The sequence below is a fragment of the Arachis hypogaea genome, chromosome 14 (assembly GCF_003086295.3).
Source record: "Arachis hypogaea cultivar Tifrunner chromosome 14, arahy.Tifrunner.gnm2.J5K5, whole genome shotgun sequence".
NCBI lineage: Eukaryota > Viridiplantae > Streptophyta > Magnoliopsida > Fabales > Fabaceae > Arachis > Arachis hypogaea.
This window is the reverse complement of record NC_092049.1, coordinates 56,365,469-56,378,440: the sequence shown is the minus strand read 5'-3', so window position 1 is coordinate 56,378,440 and position 12,972 is coordinate 56,365,469.

Genomic DNA, 12,972 nt, shown 5'->3' with positions numbered 1-12,972 from the left:
CTCCCTCTCAAAACTAAATCTAAATCATGGAAAGTAATAAAAAATGCGAGCTCCCTTTGAATGGATGCATTCTCCCATTTTATAGGCTTTAATCTGTGTTTTCCGGGCCAAAAATTGGGTCAAAAACAGCCCAGAAATCGCCCCCTGCGTATTCTGGTACATTCAGGTTGCGGACAAGTGACGCGGAGGCGTCGTCCACGCGGCCGCGCGGATTGAAGTTCGTAGATGCGACGCGTCCGCGTGGATCATGCATTCGCGTCATCTAGCGTCAGGGCAACTATGGCATATTATATATCAAATCGAAGCCCCGGACGTTAGCTTTCCAATGCAACTAGAACCGCGTCGTTTGGACCTATGTAGCTAAAGTTATAGCCGTTTGAGTGCAAAGAGATCAGGCTGGACAGCTTAGCAATTTCTCCAACTTCTTGTATTCCTTCCACTTTTGCATGCTTCCTTTCCATCTTCCAAGCCATTCCTGCCCTGTAATCTCTGAAAATACTTAACACACATATCAAGGCATCTAATGGTAATAAGAGAGGATTAATAATAAGCAAATATAAGATCAAAGAAGCATGTTTTCAATCATAGCACAAAACCAGGAAGGAAAATGTAAAACATGCAAATAGTATGAATAAGTGGGTAAAGAGTTGATAAAAACCACTCAATTGAGTACAAGATAAACCATAAAATAGTGGTTTATCAACCTCCCCACACTTAAACAATAGCATGTCCTCATGCTAAGCTCAAGAGAAGATATAAAGATGAAGAGGAATGGTAGGATGTATGAAATGTAATCCTATCTATATGAATGCAACTACATGCAAAATGTTTCTACCTACTTGGTTAAAAATAAATAAGTTCTCCAAGACAAACATAAATCAGATTTCACTAATTCAAATTATACAATAAAGGACAAGTAAACTTGTAAGAAGATAGCTAATGAAAGCAGGGAACATAGAATCAAGCATTGAACCCTCACTGGTAATGTATATCACTCTTACTCTAAGGTGTCTAGGGTCAATCACTCTACTCTTCTCTAGTCATGCTTTCTAAACCTTGTTCTTCATCTAACCAATCAACAATATTTAATATACCAATGCAAACATCATGAGGTCTTTTTCAAGGTTGTAATGGGACTAAGGTAAGGGTAAAGGTATATATATGGCTAAGTGAGCTTTATAAATTGAATCTTTAATTAACCTAAGCTCTCACCTAATATACATATACTCTATATACTTTTAAATCATACCTAGCTACCCATGATTCCACTTTTGTATAATTCCCATACTCATGTACCAAATTTTTGATATTTCTTTACTATTGTCGCATGTGCATTGATATTTTCATTAACTTAGCATTGGAGTAGTTTTGTCCCCTTTATTTATTTATTTATATTATATATTTTTTTTCTTTTTCTCTTTTTCTCTTTCTTTCTCTTTTTCTCTTTTTCTCTCTTTTTTTTATAGAGAAATAAACATAACTTATCAATGCACATGGATTTTCTATTATTTTTTTATTTTGGTTTTTCATGAGTAGGTTCCCAAATTCCCAATATTCAAATAAATTAGAAACATGATACATTCCCTTATTAACCCATGTTCCCACAGTTTCCCCACAATTAATTAACACACTATCTTAAACTAACCAAAGATTCAATTGGGATAATTAATTTGTTTTCCGCTTAAGGCTAGTGATGTGGTAAAATATAGAATAAATGGGGATTAAAAGGCTCAAAGTGGCTGACAAGGGTGATTTAAAGGGTAGGCTTATTTGGGATAAGTGAGCTAAAATCAAACAATGGCCTCAATCAAATGCAAGCATGTAAATACACTAAATAATGGACATATAGATTGGAACAAAATATAGATTACAATCATAGAGAAGGGAACACACATGAATAAAAATTTATGGTTAAATAATGTAACCATGTAAATAAGCTCAAAATCTCACAGGTTGTGTGTTCTTTGGCACAAAAACCATGTTCCAAATACAACTTCAAACAAATTTAACACAAAATTTTTTTTCAAATTAGTGAAATGTTATAAAATTTCTTGAAAAAGAAAATATTACTTCAACCAAGTAGTAACTAAATGCATAAAATCAAATAAACATGCAATTAAATATGCAAATGCAACAACTAACAAGAAAAAATAAAACATTGGTGTTTGAGATAGGAAGGTACTAACCCACGGAGATCGGTATCGACCTCCCCACACTTAAAGATTGCACCGTCCTCGGTGCATGCTGAGATTTGCAGGTAGACGGGTTGTTTCAACTGTTGCTTTTCTCGAAGGATTGTGCAGATGGACTTGTTTGTCTTCCCTTTTTAGAGGTTTCTCTCTTTTTCCATCTTCGGTGGCCAGCCTGAAAGAAGAGAAAAAGAAGAAAAGTAACACAAAAGATAAATAAAATACGGGTATTAATGCCAAATGATAAGGGTCTCATTTACATGGAAGCTTCAATATGTACGTGAGAAAACAATAGAAGCCATGGCATACCAGTGGTGCAAAATTGCAACAATGTGGAAGAGAGTGGGGAAAGAGAGATAATATAAATTCATGTCAATACAAAAATAATACAGGTATAAAAGATTGGCATTGATTTAAATAATATTACCTAACCAGAATAAAACAAGTCATAAGCACCAAGATAATACCAGAAAAGATATAACAGTTGAATAAGAACGTTTGAACACCAATGGTAAAATAATAAATTTAGAAAAGAAAAGAAAAATATGCACAAAATTAAAATGCAATGAATGAAATATTCAAATAAATTAAGTAAAATAAAATAGAAGATAAGAAGAATGAGAAGGGAAAGAAGGGAAGAAGAAGTAAGTAAGAAAGGAAGGAAGAAAAATTAGGATTGGGGAAGAAAAGATAAGATATTTGGCACATTATGATAAGCTGTGCGGCGCAGGCGACGCGGTCGCGCGGCTTGTGCTTAAACTGATTGACGCGGTCGCGTGAGTGGGCACTTAGTAGGACGTGACGCGGCCGCGTGGGGCATGCGGTCGCGTGAGATGGATTGCGCGTCCAGCGCCAGTCCAGCACCAGTCTAGCACAACTTTCAGCTGTTCACCATTATTACATCGAAATCCTGGTCACGCGGCCGTGTGGGGCACGCGGTCGCGTGGGAGGCCAGTATTCCCACTGGATGCGGACGCGTCAGCGACGCGGTCGCGTGGGACGATTTGTGCCACGGGCACGCCTTCAGCCACGCTCCAGTGTGACTCTTTGTTCGTTTTTATTTTCTCCCCTCTCCTTGCGACGCGGACGCGTCGCTGATGCGGTCGCGTCGCGTGGCGTTTTTTTTTTTATACAATGCAGAATACAGTATGCAGAATGCAATGCTTAATGTGAATGCTATGCATGATTCCAGGTTCAATAAAATAAAAATAAAATTCAAAAACAAACAAAACTAAATAAAATTATAATTGCAAAAGGAACGATCATACCATGGTTGGTTGTCTCCCACCTAGCACTTTTAGTTAAAGTCCTTAAGTTGGACATTGGGAGGGCTTTCTGTTATGGTGGCTTGTGTTTAAATTCATCCAGAAATCTCCACCAGTGCTTGGAATGCCAATAGCCTCCGGGGTCCCATACTAGGCATGTAAAGCTTCTGAGCAGCTTCAAACAGATTGTTAGGCTCCCGGGGTGACAAACGTCAGAATAAACTCCAGGGTCCCAAGCCTTGCTTTTAAATCCGCCTCCATCTTGATCTATATGTTTCCATCCGGGCGGTTTAGAAAGTAGAATCTCATCATGGTGACCAAACGTTCTCCGTGATCCATGCAATTGAGCATGATACCAATCCATGTACTTCGAGGTGAAGCGTGGAACCTTATTGAACCTTGAGCACCAACTCTGAGTACGAGCCATTTCCCTCTTACTCTTAAAGCCGCAAAGAGCTCTAAGCTGGCCATCTGTTTCAAGCAAACCATATTCAAGTGAATAAGTAAAGTTAAAGGTTAAGGATTGTACCCACTTGAAGCTTGTATTGGGTGGTAATGGCCTTGGGATAGGTGTTTCCGGTGGTTCTGTAAGTTCTACTCCCTTGGGTTCTTCTGTGAATTCCTCCACTTCCTTGCAAGGTTCTACAATTGTATCCATGTCCTGATCAAAATCTTCTATGTCTTCCTCATCACTCGAGTCATAGATTGGAGGTTGAGAGAAATCTACCTCTGCATCATCTTCGTATTCACTTGGGGAAGATTCTTCGGTCTCAGAGAATTCACTTGCGGATGCAAGTTCATTACTAAGAGAAATTGACTTGTGACTATCATCATCAAGGGAATTTGTGTCCTGGGTTATTCTGTCTGATTTGTCATAAACAACTTGCCTTGGAGATTGTACAATATCTTCCTTAGCATCAACTATAGCGTCCTTGACGGAGTTCTCCTCAGTTCTGGATTCCCATGGAGGTTCAGCATCTCCTAGATCTTCAACCAACTCTTCTTCTTGAACAATGACAGCTTCTTCTACTTGTTTTAGTACGAATTCATTCTCTGTCTTATCCACTGGAGTTTCTGGTATTTCCTTCATGCTATGCTCTTCGTTAGACTGTTCACATGGGGCTATGGCTGATCCTTGTGTATTTGAGCGTCTAGAAACCCACTGAATTACTACTTGCTCCAGTTGTTGAATGGTTGTTTGAAATTTATTTATTGTTTCCTTTAGGCGAACCTCTGCTTCTCGGGTTGCCAGACTTGGGCATGATACATAGGAAAGTGGTGGTGATTGGGAGTGATTGGATTGGTACTGGGGTAAGGAAGGATCATATGGTGGCGAATGGTGAAGAGAAGCTCGTGAGTGTGGTGGTTCGAGGTTATGTTGAAAGGATGGTTTATATACACGGGATGGGGCTTGTTGGTAGTTACAAGGTTGTCCACCATATCCTTCAGCTGGGTATGCACTGTAAAATGGTCTTTGTCCAGGATATCTTGGAGGGTGTTGCTGCCTAAAGGGTTGATTAGATCCTCTTGGCTCCATCCAACCTTAATTGGTCTGACCTTGATGCATATTCCTGCTGTAACTTCTATTTCCTTCAACAAATTTAGAACCAAACTCAAAGCGAGAGGGGTGAGAGTTCATGGTAGCAAATAAAGATGAAAAGGAAGAACAAAAATAGAGAAACAAGCAAAAGAAAAATATTTACAATAACCAATAATAAGGCACACGTTAGCAGTTTCCCGGCAACGGCGCCATTTTGACGTTAGGATTTTTGCTAGTAAAGAAGTTCATAAAAACAGTCGCGTTGTAGATATAGTCTCTAAACCAACAAAAATCCCTTCGTGCAAACGTTTTGGTTGTCACAAGTAACAAACCCCTTAAAAATTGTTAACCGAGTATTCAAACCTCGGGTCGTCTTCTCAAGGAACTGCAAGAAAGTATGTTCTTATTATTGGCTATAAGGGTTGCAATCGGGGTTTAGAAGGTGAGAAGCAAGTGATTTGAATAACGAGTAAATGGCAATTAAAATAAATAAATACTGTAAAGCAAACTTCTGGCAAGGTAAGAGAAATTGGAAGTCCAACTTAGTTATCTCTCCCAACAATATTGAAAGTTGAATCTAAATTCTACTTAGTTAACCTTTACTAAAGCAAAGGAAAGTCAAGGGACTAATTAGTTTGACCTTCGAATCCTATTTATTTCCTAAGAAAAAGTTGGGATTATTGAAGTTCAGTTCAATTAGCAAGATAGCGATTATCAATTATGCTGAGTTTAATAATGTTGAGTTACTGATTTCTTAACCAAGACCAAAAGGAGAAGAAGTAAAATTGCTGGAATAAAAATGTCCTTAGATGGAAAGTAATGGTAACACAAATTAAAGAGAAAGCAATCAATAATTGAAATACCTCAAATGATCATTAACTCAAATCATAACATGGAAAGGGTTCATAAGTCAAGTTGGCAACATTTATAGGTATGAATAAAAGCATTAAAGTAAATATTAAACCTGGATCGAGAGTCACTCGTAAAAACTAAGAGAAGACCTAAATCCTAATCCTAATCCTAATCCTAAGAGAGAAGGGAGAGAATCTCCCTCTCAAAACTAAATCTAAATCATGGAAAGTAATAAAAAATGCGAGCTCCCTTTGAATGGATGCATTCTCCCACTTTATAGGCTCTAATCTGTGTTTTCCGGGCCAAAAACTGGGTCAAAAATAGCCCAGAAATCGCCCCCTGCGTATTCTGGTACGTTCAGGTCGCGGACAAGTGACGCGGAGGCGTCGTCCACGCGGCCGCGCGGATTGAAGTTCGCAGATGCGACGCGTCCGCGTGAATCACGCGTTCGCGTCGCCTAGCGTCAGGGCAACTATGGCATATTATATATCAAATCAAAGCCCCGGATGTTAGCTTTCCAACGCAACTAGAACCGCATTGTTTGGACCTCTGTAGCTAAAGTTATAGCTGTTTGAGTGCGAAGAGGTCAGGCTGGACAGCTTAGCAATTTCTCCAACTTCTTGTATTCCTTCCACTTTTGCATGCTTCCTTTCCATCCTCCAAGCCATTCCTGCCCTGTAATCTCTGAAAACACTTAACACACATATCAAGGCATCTAATGGTAATAAGAGAGGATTAATAATAAGTAAATATAAGATCAAAGAAGCATGTTTTCAATCATAGCACAAAACCAGGAAGAAAAATGTAAAACATGCAAATATTATGAATAAGTGGGTAAAGAGTTGATAAAAACCACTCAATTGAGTACAAGATAAACCATAAAATAGTGGTTTATCAGTAAACCTTGAGATTGGGCTCTTGAAGTTGGCGCTAACTTTGGCCTCCAAACAGCGCCAAGAGCGCTACACTCTCACCATGAGCACTACGCTTTGCCAAGAGCGCTAGTTTTTTTTTCCAAGAGTGCTAGTGACCCCTGACAACACGACCATGCCTTCTTCAAAAGACCATAACTTGAGCTACAAATATCCAATTGATGCGCTGCTAGTTGCATTAAAAAGATGACATTCAGAGCTTTCCAACGATGTATAATAGTCAATATTTGGCATGAAATTGGAGCACGAATGATAGGAATCTTTAAAGCCCAAAAACAATTAATAAAAGAACCCAGCGCCCAGGAGAGCGCTACATTCTCCTCAAGAGTGCCTGCGATAGTTTGAAAAGTTGGGCTAGCGACGCGTACCCATGGGTGACGCGTACGTGTCGGTGTGACATTTCTGAAGGAGCATGCGAATGCGTGGATGGAGCGGCAACGTGCATGTGACATTTTGAAATTCACGCGTACGCGTGGTTGCACAAGCGCTACGCTCTTTTCAAAAGCGCTATGTTCTCCTGGGAGGAGACTTCTAGTTAAATTAATTTCACTTCAAGCCCACTTGTACTTCAAGCAAGCAAGCCCACTCAGATCACTCAATCAAGGCCACAAGATTCATCCAGAATAGTTAATTTTCATTTGATTGTAATTTGTTTTCAATTTCATTTCACTTTGTAATTTAGGCTAGCTTATATATAGGTCTTAGTTTCATAAGAAAAGTACCATGCAAGGCTGGAGGATTAGAGACTCCAGAGCTCTCTTGGAGGATTAAAGACTCCAGAGAACTTAGTTTAGAATTTCCATTTCCCTTTCTGCACTTTTAAATTTCAGTTGTAATTGAATTCAGTTTGGTTTATGCAATTTAAATTTCTTACACTTCTCTTCTGCAATTTCCTCTTCTGAACTTTTACATGTTTCTTGTCTATGCAATTTAATTTCCCCGCACTTCTGCTTCTCAGCCAATTTACTTTCTGCCAATTTTAGATTTCCTGCACTTTGAGCTATGATCCACTGAACCCCAATTCATTAGGGGGAAGAGCTCTATTTTAATTCTAACAGATTAATGAACATCTTCTTCTTCTCAATTCATCTGGATTAACTAAGAAATAACTTTTGATTTTAAAGAGGTTCATTCACTCCGGAAGGGGGTTTAAATCTGTGAATTTCCATGTGAGCTTCGGAAGGAGAATCATGGAAATTAGAACTGAAGCTCTATTTCTCACAACTCTCTTGATCAACACCATTTGGGAGAAATTGAGACCTTGAGAGTCTGTGTGGCTTATGGATGAGAGAAAATGCTTAACCTCATTTCATGACAAACGGATCAAGTAATTAGCGAGATTGATTATGATTAGAGAGATTGGATTGCCAAGGAATCGGGATCCAATCAATTTCAATCCGCCTTAGATCTAATCATATGATTAAGAAAGAAGTTGAGATCCATTTGATTCATGATGGATTATGATACCTCCAATCCCTGATGAATCTCTATTTCTGTCATTTTTCATTTGATTGCTTTGAGTGTCATTAAATTGTTCTGATTTAATGCTTTGTCTTCATTTTGTTAATCCATCTCCACTCAATTTATTACTGTCAGCTTAACTAAATTCATCACCTAACTAAAGTTGCTTGATCCATCAATCCCTGTGGGATCGACCTCACTCCGGTGAGTTTTACTACTTGACGCGACCCGGTACACTTCCCGATTAGTTTATGCCGAAATCAATTTTTCCCCATCAAGTTTTTGGCACCGTTGCCAGGGATTGATTTAGATTGACAATGATTAAGTGGGTGATAAGTCTAGATTGAGCATTTTCTTTATTTTTGTCATTTAGGTTCCTTTTAATTTTCCACTTTTTACTGATACTTAGGTGTTTGTGTTATTGCCTCACTAAGAAATTCTCATCTGTGACATGAATTTCCATTTTCATTGGTGTTTGTGTTTTTACAAAATTTAAATGGAGTTCACCTCATCTCTTGATCAAACAAATTTCCTGGGATATTGCCCACCATCACAAAATGACTATTCTAATGGTGGCTGGAAATATCACCAAGAAATGACAGATTATGAGCAATCCACCCAGTGGGGGTATGCTCCAGGGCCATAAAATAATCAAGACAATTTCATGGGATATTTTCCAACACCACAAAATGATTCATGTGATTACCCTCATGGTGTCTGGGAATATCAACAAGAGTGTGAACAATCAAGCGGAATGGGATACCTCCCAAAGCCACAAAATGACTCATATTGTTATGACAACTATTCATGTTGTGGCTGGGAAGGTCAAAATCAAAGAGATTTTAATGCTCCATCTTCTATTCATCAAGAGACATCATCATTTGATTGTGCTGTCAATATATTCATGCAAGATTGCTCCCCAGTGCCACAAAATAATTCATATTGTGATGAATTCAACAATTACTCAAGCTGTGATTGGGAGGGGCAAAATCAAAAAGCACTCAATGTTTCATACTCTACTTATCAAGAGCCATCATCACTTGAGCGTAACTTTAATTCATTTATGCAAAATTGTCCAACCTCACCTTCCAGTTTTTTATTTGAAAATTCTTCATCACTTGACTATACCTCTACACAAAGTTCCCTCCAACCACAAAATTCATTACACTACATAGAAAACTCATTTTAACATTCACAAAATTCATTTCACAATACACAAAATTCATTCCATCTCCCTCAAAACAATATCACAATAACCACAAGTCCACAAAATCCACCTCAACCTTCTCCTCTCTTGCTACAAGCAGAACAATGCCTTCAAAGTGCCCTAGAAACTCAGGAAAAAACTAGACAATTCTTGGAAAGTCAAGAACAATATTGGAAGGAACGAGAAAGCCTCTTTGAGAAGATGGATGGGCACCTAGAGCAATTGAGGAAACACTTAGAAGTGCTAAGCAAGGAGGATAAAGACCAATTTGTGAGTGAGGAAGTGGAAGAAGAGGCCCCTGTATCAAGTGAAACTTCAATGGAGAATGAGGTAGTGGAGGCATACGAGCCTAGGATTCCATATCCACAGAGGCTACTTGAGGTGACAGAGGAACATGAAGATTCACTCCCAAAGGACTTAATGGAACATCATGCAGGAGAAAGGGAGGAAGTCAATCAAGAGAGTCCACACTCGATTGAAGCAGAGAGCTACATAGATGAAGGGTTCATTGAACTACCAACTCAAGAGGCTTTTGATGAAGAGGATACTCTAACAATCACACAACAACCAAGTCTTGATGTCAAATAAGTGAAGGCAACTAACAAAAGCACTGAAAGAGGGATTGTGACCAAGAGACAAAGGACCACATCTATGAAGAAGAAAAGGTCAACCACAAGCAATCCAACCCCTGTTGCCCCAACAAGTAAAGCAAATCAAGCAAATAACAAAAGAAAGCTTGTTGGAAAGAGGCCAAAACAGGGGACATCAATTTGCTCTTCTCTCCCCTTGAGGTCATTCCTCTTAATAAACTAGAAGAAGAGGAAGAAAGTTGAGAACAACATGTCAAGCTAGTGACATTAAAAGAGCGCTTGTTGGGAGGCAACCCAACCGTAGGTAACATTTCATTTTTTTACTTTGTTTATTTCTTTTCTTTGCTTTGTTTAAATTCAATAATTTGGCATATGATTACATTCTAAGTTTGGTGTTACCCTGCAACAATCTATTTTTAATCTTTCTGGACACTTGCATCAATTTCAAAAGAAAGTGTCACACTAAGTTTGGTGTGCCACTTGATTTTCTAAGCAGTGAATCCAGCAACACCACTTGTTTGTACAATCATAATACCTTAGCTTCTTAGGCGTGGAGTGTTATCTTTGTTTTGGCGTGATACTTGTTTTCCTTTTAGTCATTCCTTTGTTTTTAATATTTTCTTTTTTTTTATTTTATTATCCCCACTGTTTGTGTTACTTCCTCACCAAGAAACCCCTTACTCGTGACATCTGTTTCTCTTGGTGATTGTGTTATTAACATATGACAATTTTCTTTGCTTAGTTTATTTCAAATAAATTGACATATGATTGCATTCTATGTTTGGTGTTGCTATACAACAAAGTTTGTTTCCAATCTTTACTAGACACTTGCATCAATTCTATGAGAAAATGTCACACTAAGTTTGGTGTGCAACTCATTTTCCATGCATAGTATTATACACACCACTTAGTCATGCAATCATATTGTCTCTATTCTCTTTCTTGTGCCTTTATTGTATCTTTAATTTAGCTTGCTTAACCACATGCATTACTCACATTTTATTGTTCTAAAACTCTCATGACCCATCATAAACCCCATCACCATGGTATTATTTGTTGCTTGAGAACAAGCAATCAATCTAAGTTGATATGGGAGGGGAAAGAATAGAAGGAAAATAACAACAACAATAAAGATGAACTACAAGGTGGTAAAGCTCTTTTTCCTCTTATTTGTTTCCAGAACATTAAATTGCATGATTGTCTCTCATTTGCTTTGTATGCATGAGTATTGTGAATAAGCATAGCTTGATTTCTTGAATTGTAACATGTTGCGATGGTATCATGATTTCCATCTTGAATTTTGTGAGTCTAAAGCAATTTAGTTTCATGATCATAAACAAACAAGGTCATTAAAGAAGAACTTAGCTTGAGCATATAAGTATTGGAAGGCTAGCATGACTATTACTGCTCAATTGCATTTGAATTTATTTAATTGAAGTTTTCATCTAGGATATTTTATGAATTTTTTTTTGGAATCATGAAAACCATGAAAAAGCAAATGCAATTAATAAAAGAAAACGGAAAGAATGAGAAAGCTGAAGGCTCTGAGTACCAATAACAATTCATTTGTTAAGTACTTGTGGTGTTTATGTATCAAGCAAAAAGCTTGAATACAAAACACTTAGAGTCAAGGCTAGGCTCAAGTGCAAACGCACTCCCTCAAAGCTCAAGGCTCTGAGCATCAATGATTAGAGAGCAAAGAAAAGAAACAAATGAGCTTAAAGAAGTCCTCTAATCAAATGCTTGTGGTGATTATGTATCAAGTGGTAATACTTGAAAAATAAAGCATTTAGAGTCGTAGCTTTTCAACTCATGGTGCAAAGCGTCCAAAAGGATAAGCTAAGAAGAGAATTAAAAGCTTGTCTCAAGGAAGGAACATAAAGAAAAGATTTCATAAAACGAGATAGTTAGAAGCATTAATCATTTGAATTTCTTCTGTGATTGTAGCATGAATAGAAAACTAGCCAAACCATGAAAATTAAGTTGCTATTCTTCTCACCTTGGATTGTCAAACATTATTGCATGATTCTTTGTTTGCTTGAGGACAAGCAAAGTTTAAGTTTGGTGTTGTGATGACTGCGCATCATGTTAGGTTTTTCTATGCTTTTTCATACACGAAATTGATGATTAATGATTAATTATTGAGTATTTGAGTGCTTAAGTAGTATATTGCTTTGATCTTTTGATTTAATGAATTATGTAGGAAATAATAGAAAAAGAAGCAATAAAAGCACTAATAGAAGAAGCACACTCCCAAGGGGGCAAAAAAGTTGGAAACAAACTCAAAGAGGAGCAAAGAGGATTTGCAACCCTGACCTCTTCACACTCCAACAAGAATAACTCGAGTTACAAAGCTCCAAATGAGGTGATTCTAGTGGCATTGGAAAGTAGGAATCCAGAGCTTTCCAAGCATATATGACACTACATGGTGGACACTAAATCTGAGGGAGAAAACTTATCCCAAAAGTGCAAAGAGAAACATATCAACCTGTAGTAAGGCCAGCTGACCTCTTCACCTTCCAAGGAGGATAACTTGAGCTGTAGAGCTTTAAATGATGCGCTCTCAAATTCATTGGAAAGTAGACATCCAGAGCTTTCCAACGATATTTAATAGTATGGGGTGAACCTTGAGATTGGGCTCCAGAAGCTGGCGCTAACTTTGGCCTCCAAACAGCGCCAAGAGCGTACGGTCTCACCAAGAGCGCTACGCTCTCACCATGAGCGCTACGATCTCACACCATGAGCGGTACGCTTTGCCAAGAGCGCTATGTTTATTTTCTAAGAGCCCCAGCTACCCCTGACAACACGACCATGCCTTCTTCAAAAGACCATAACTTGAGCTACAAATATCCAATTGATGCGCTTCTAGTTGCGTTGGAAAGCTGACATTCAGAGCTTTCCAACGATGTATAATAGTCTATATTTGGCATAAAATT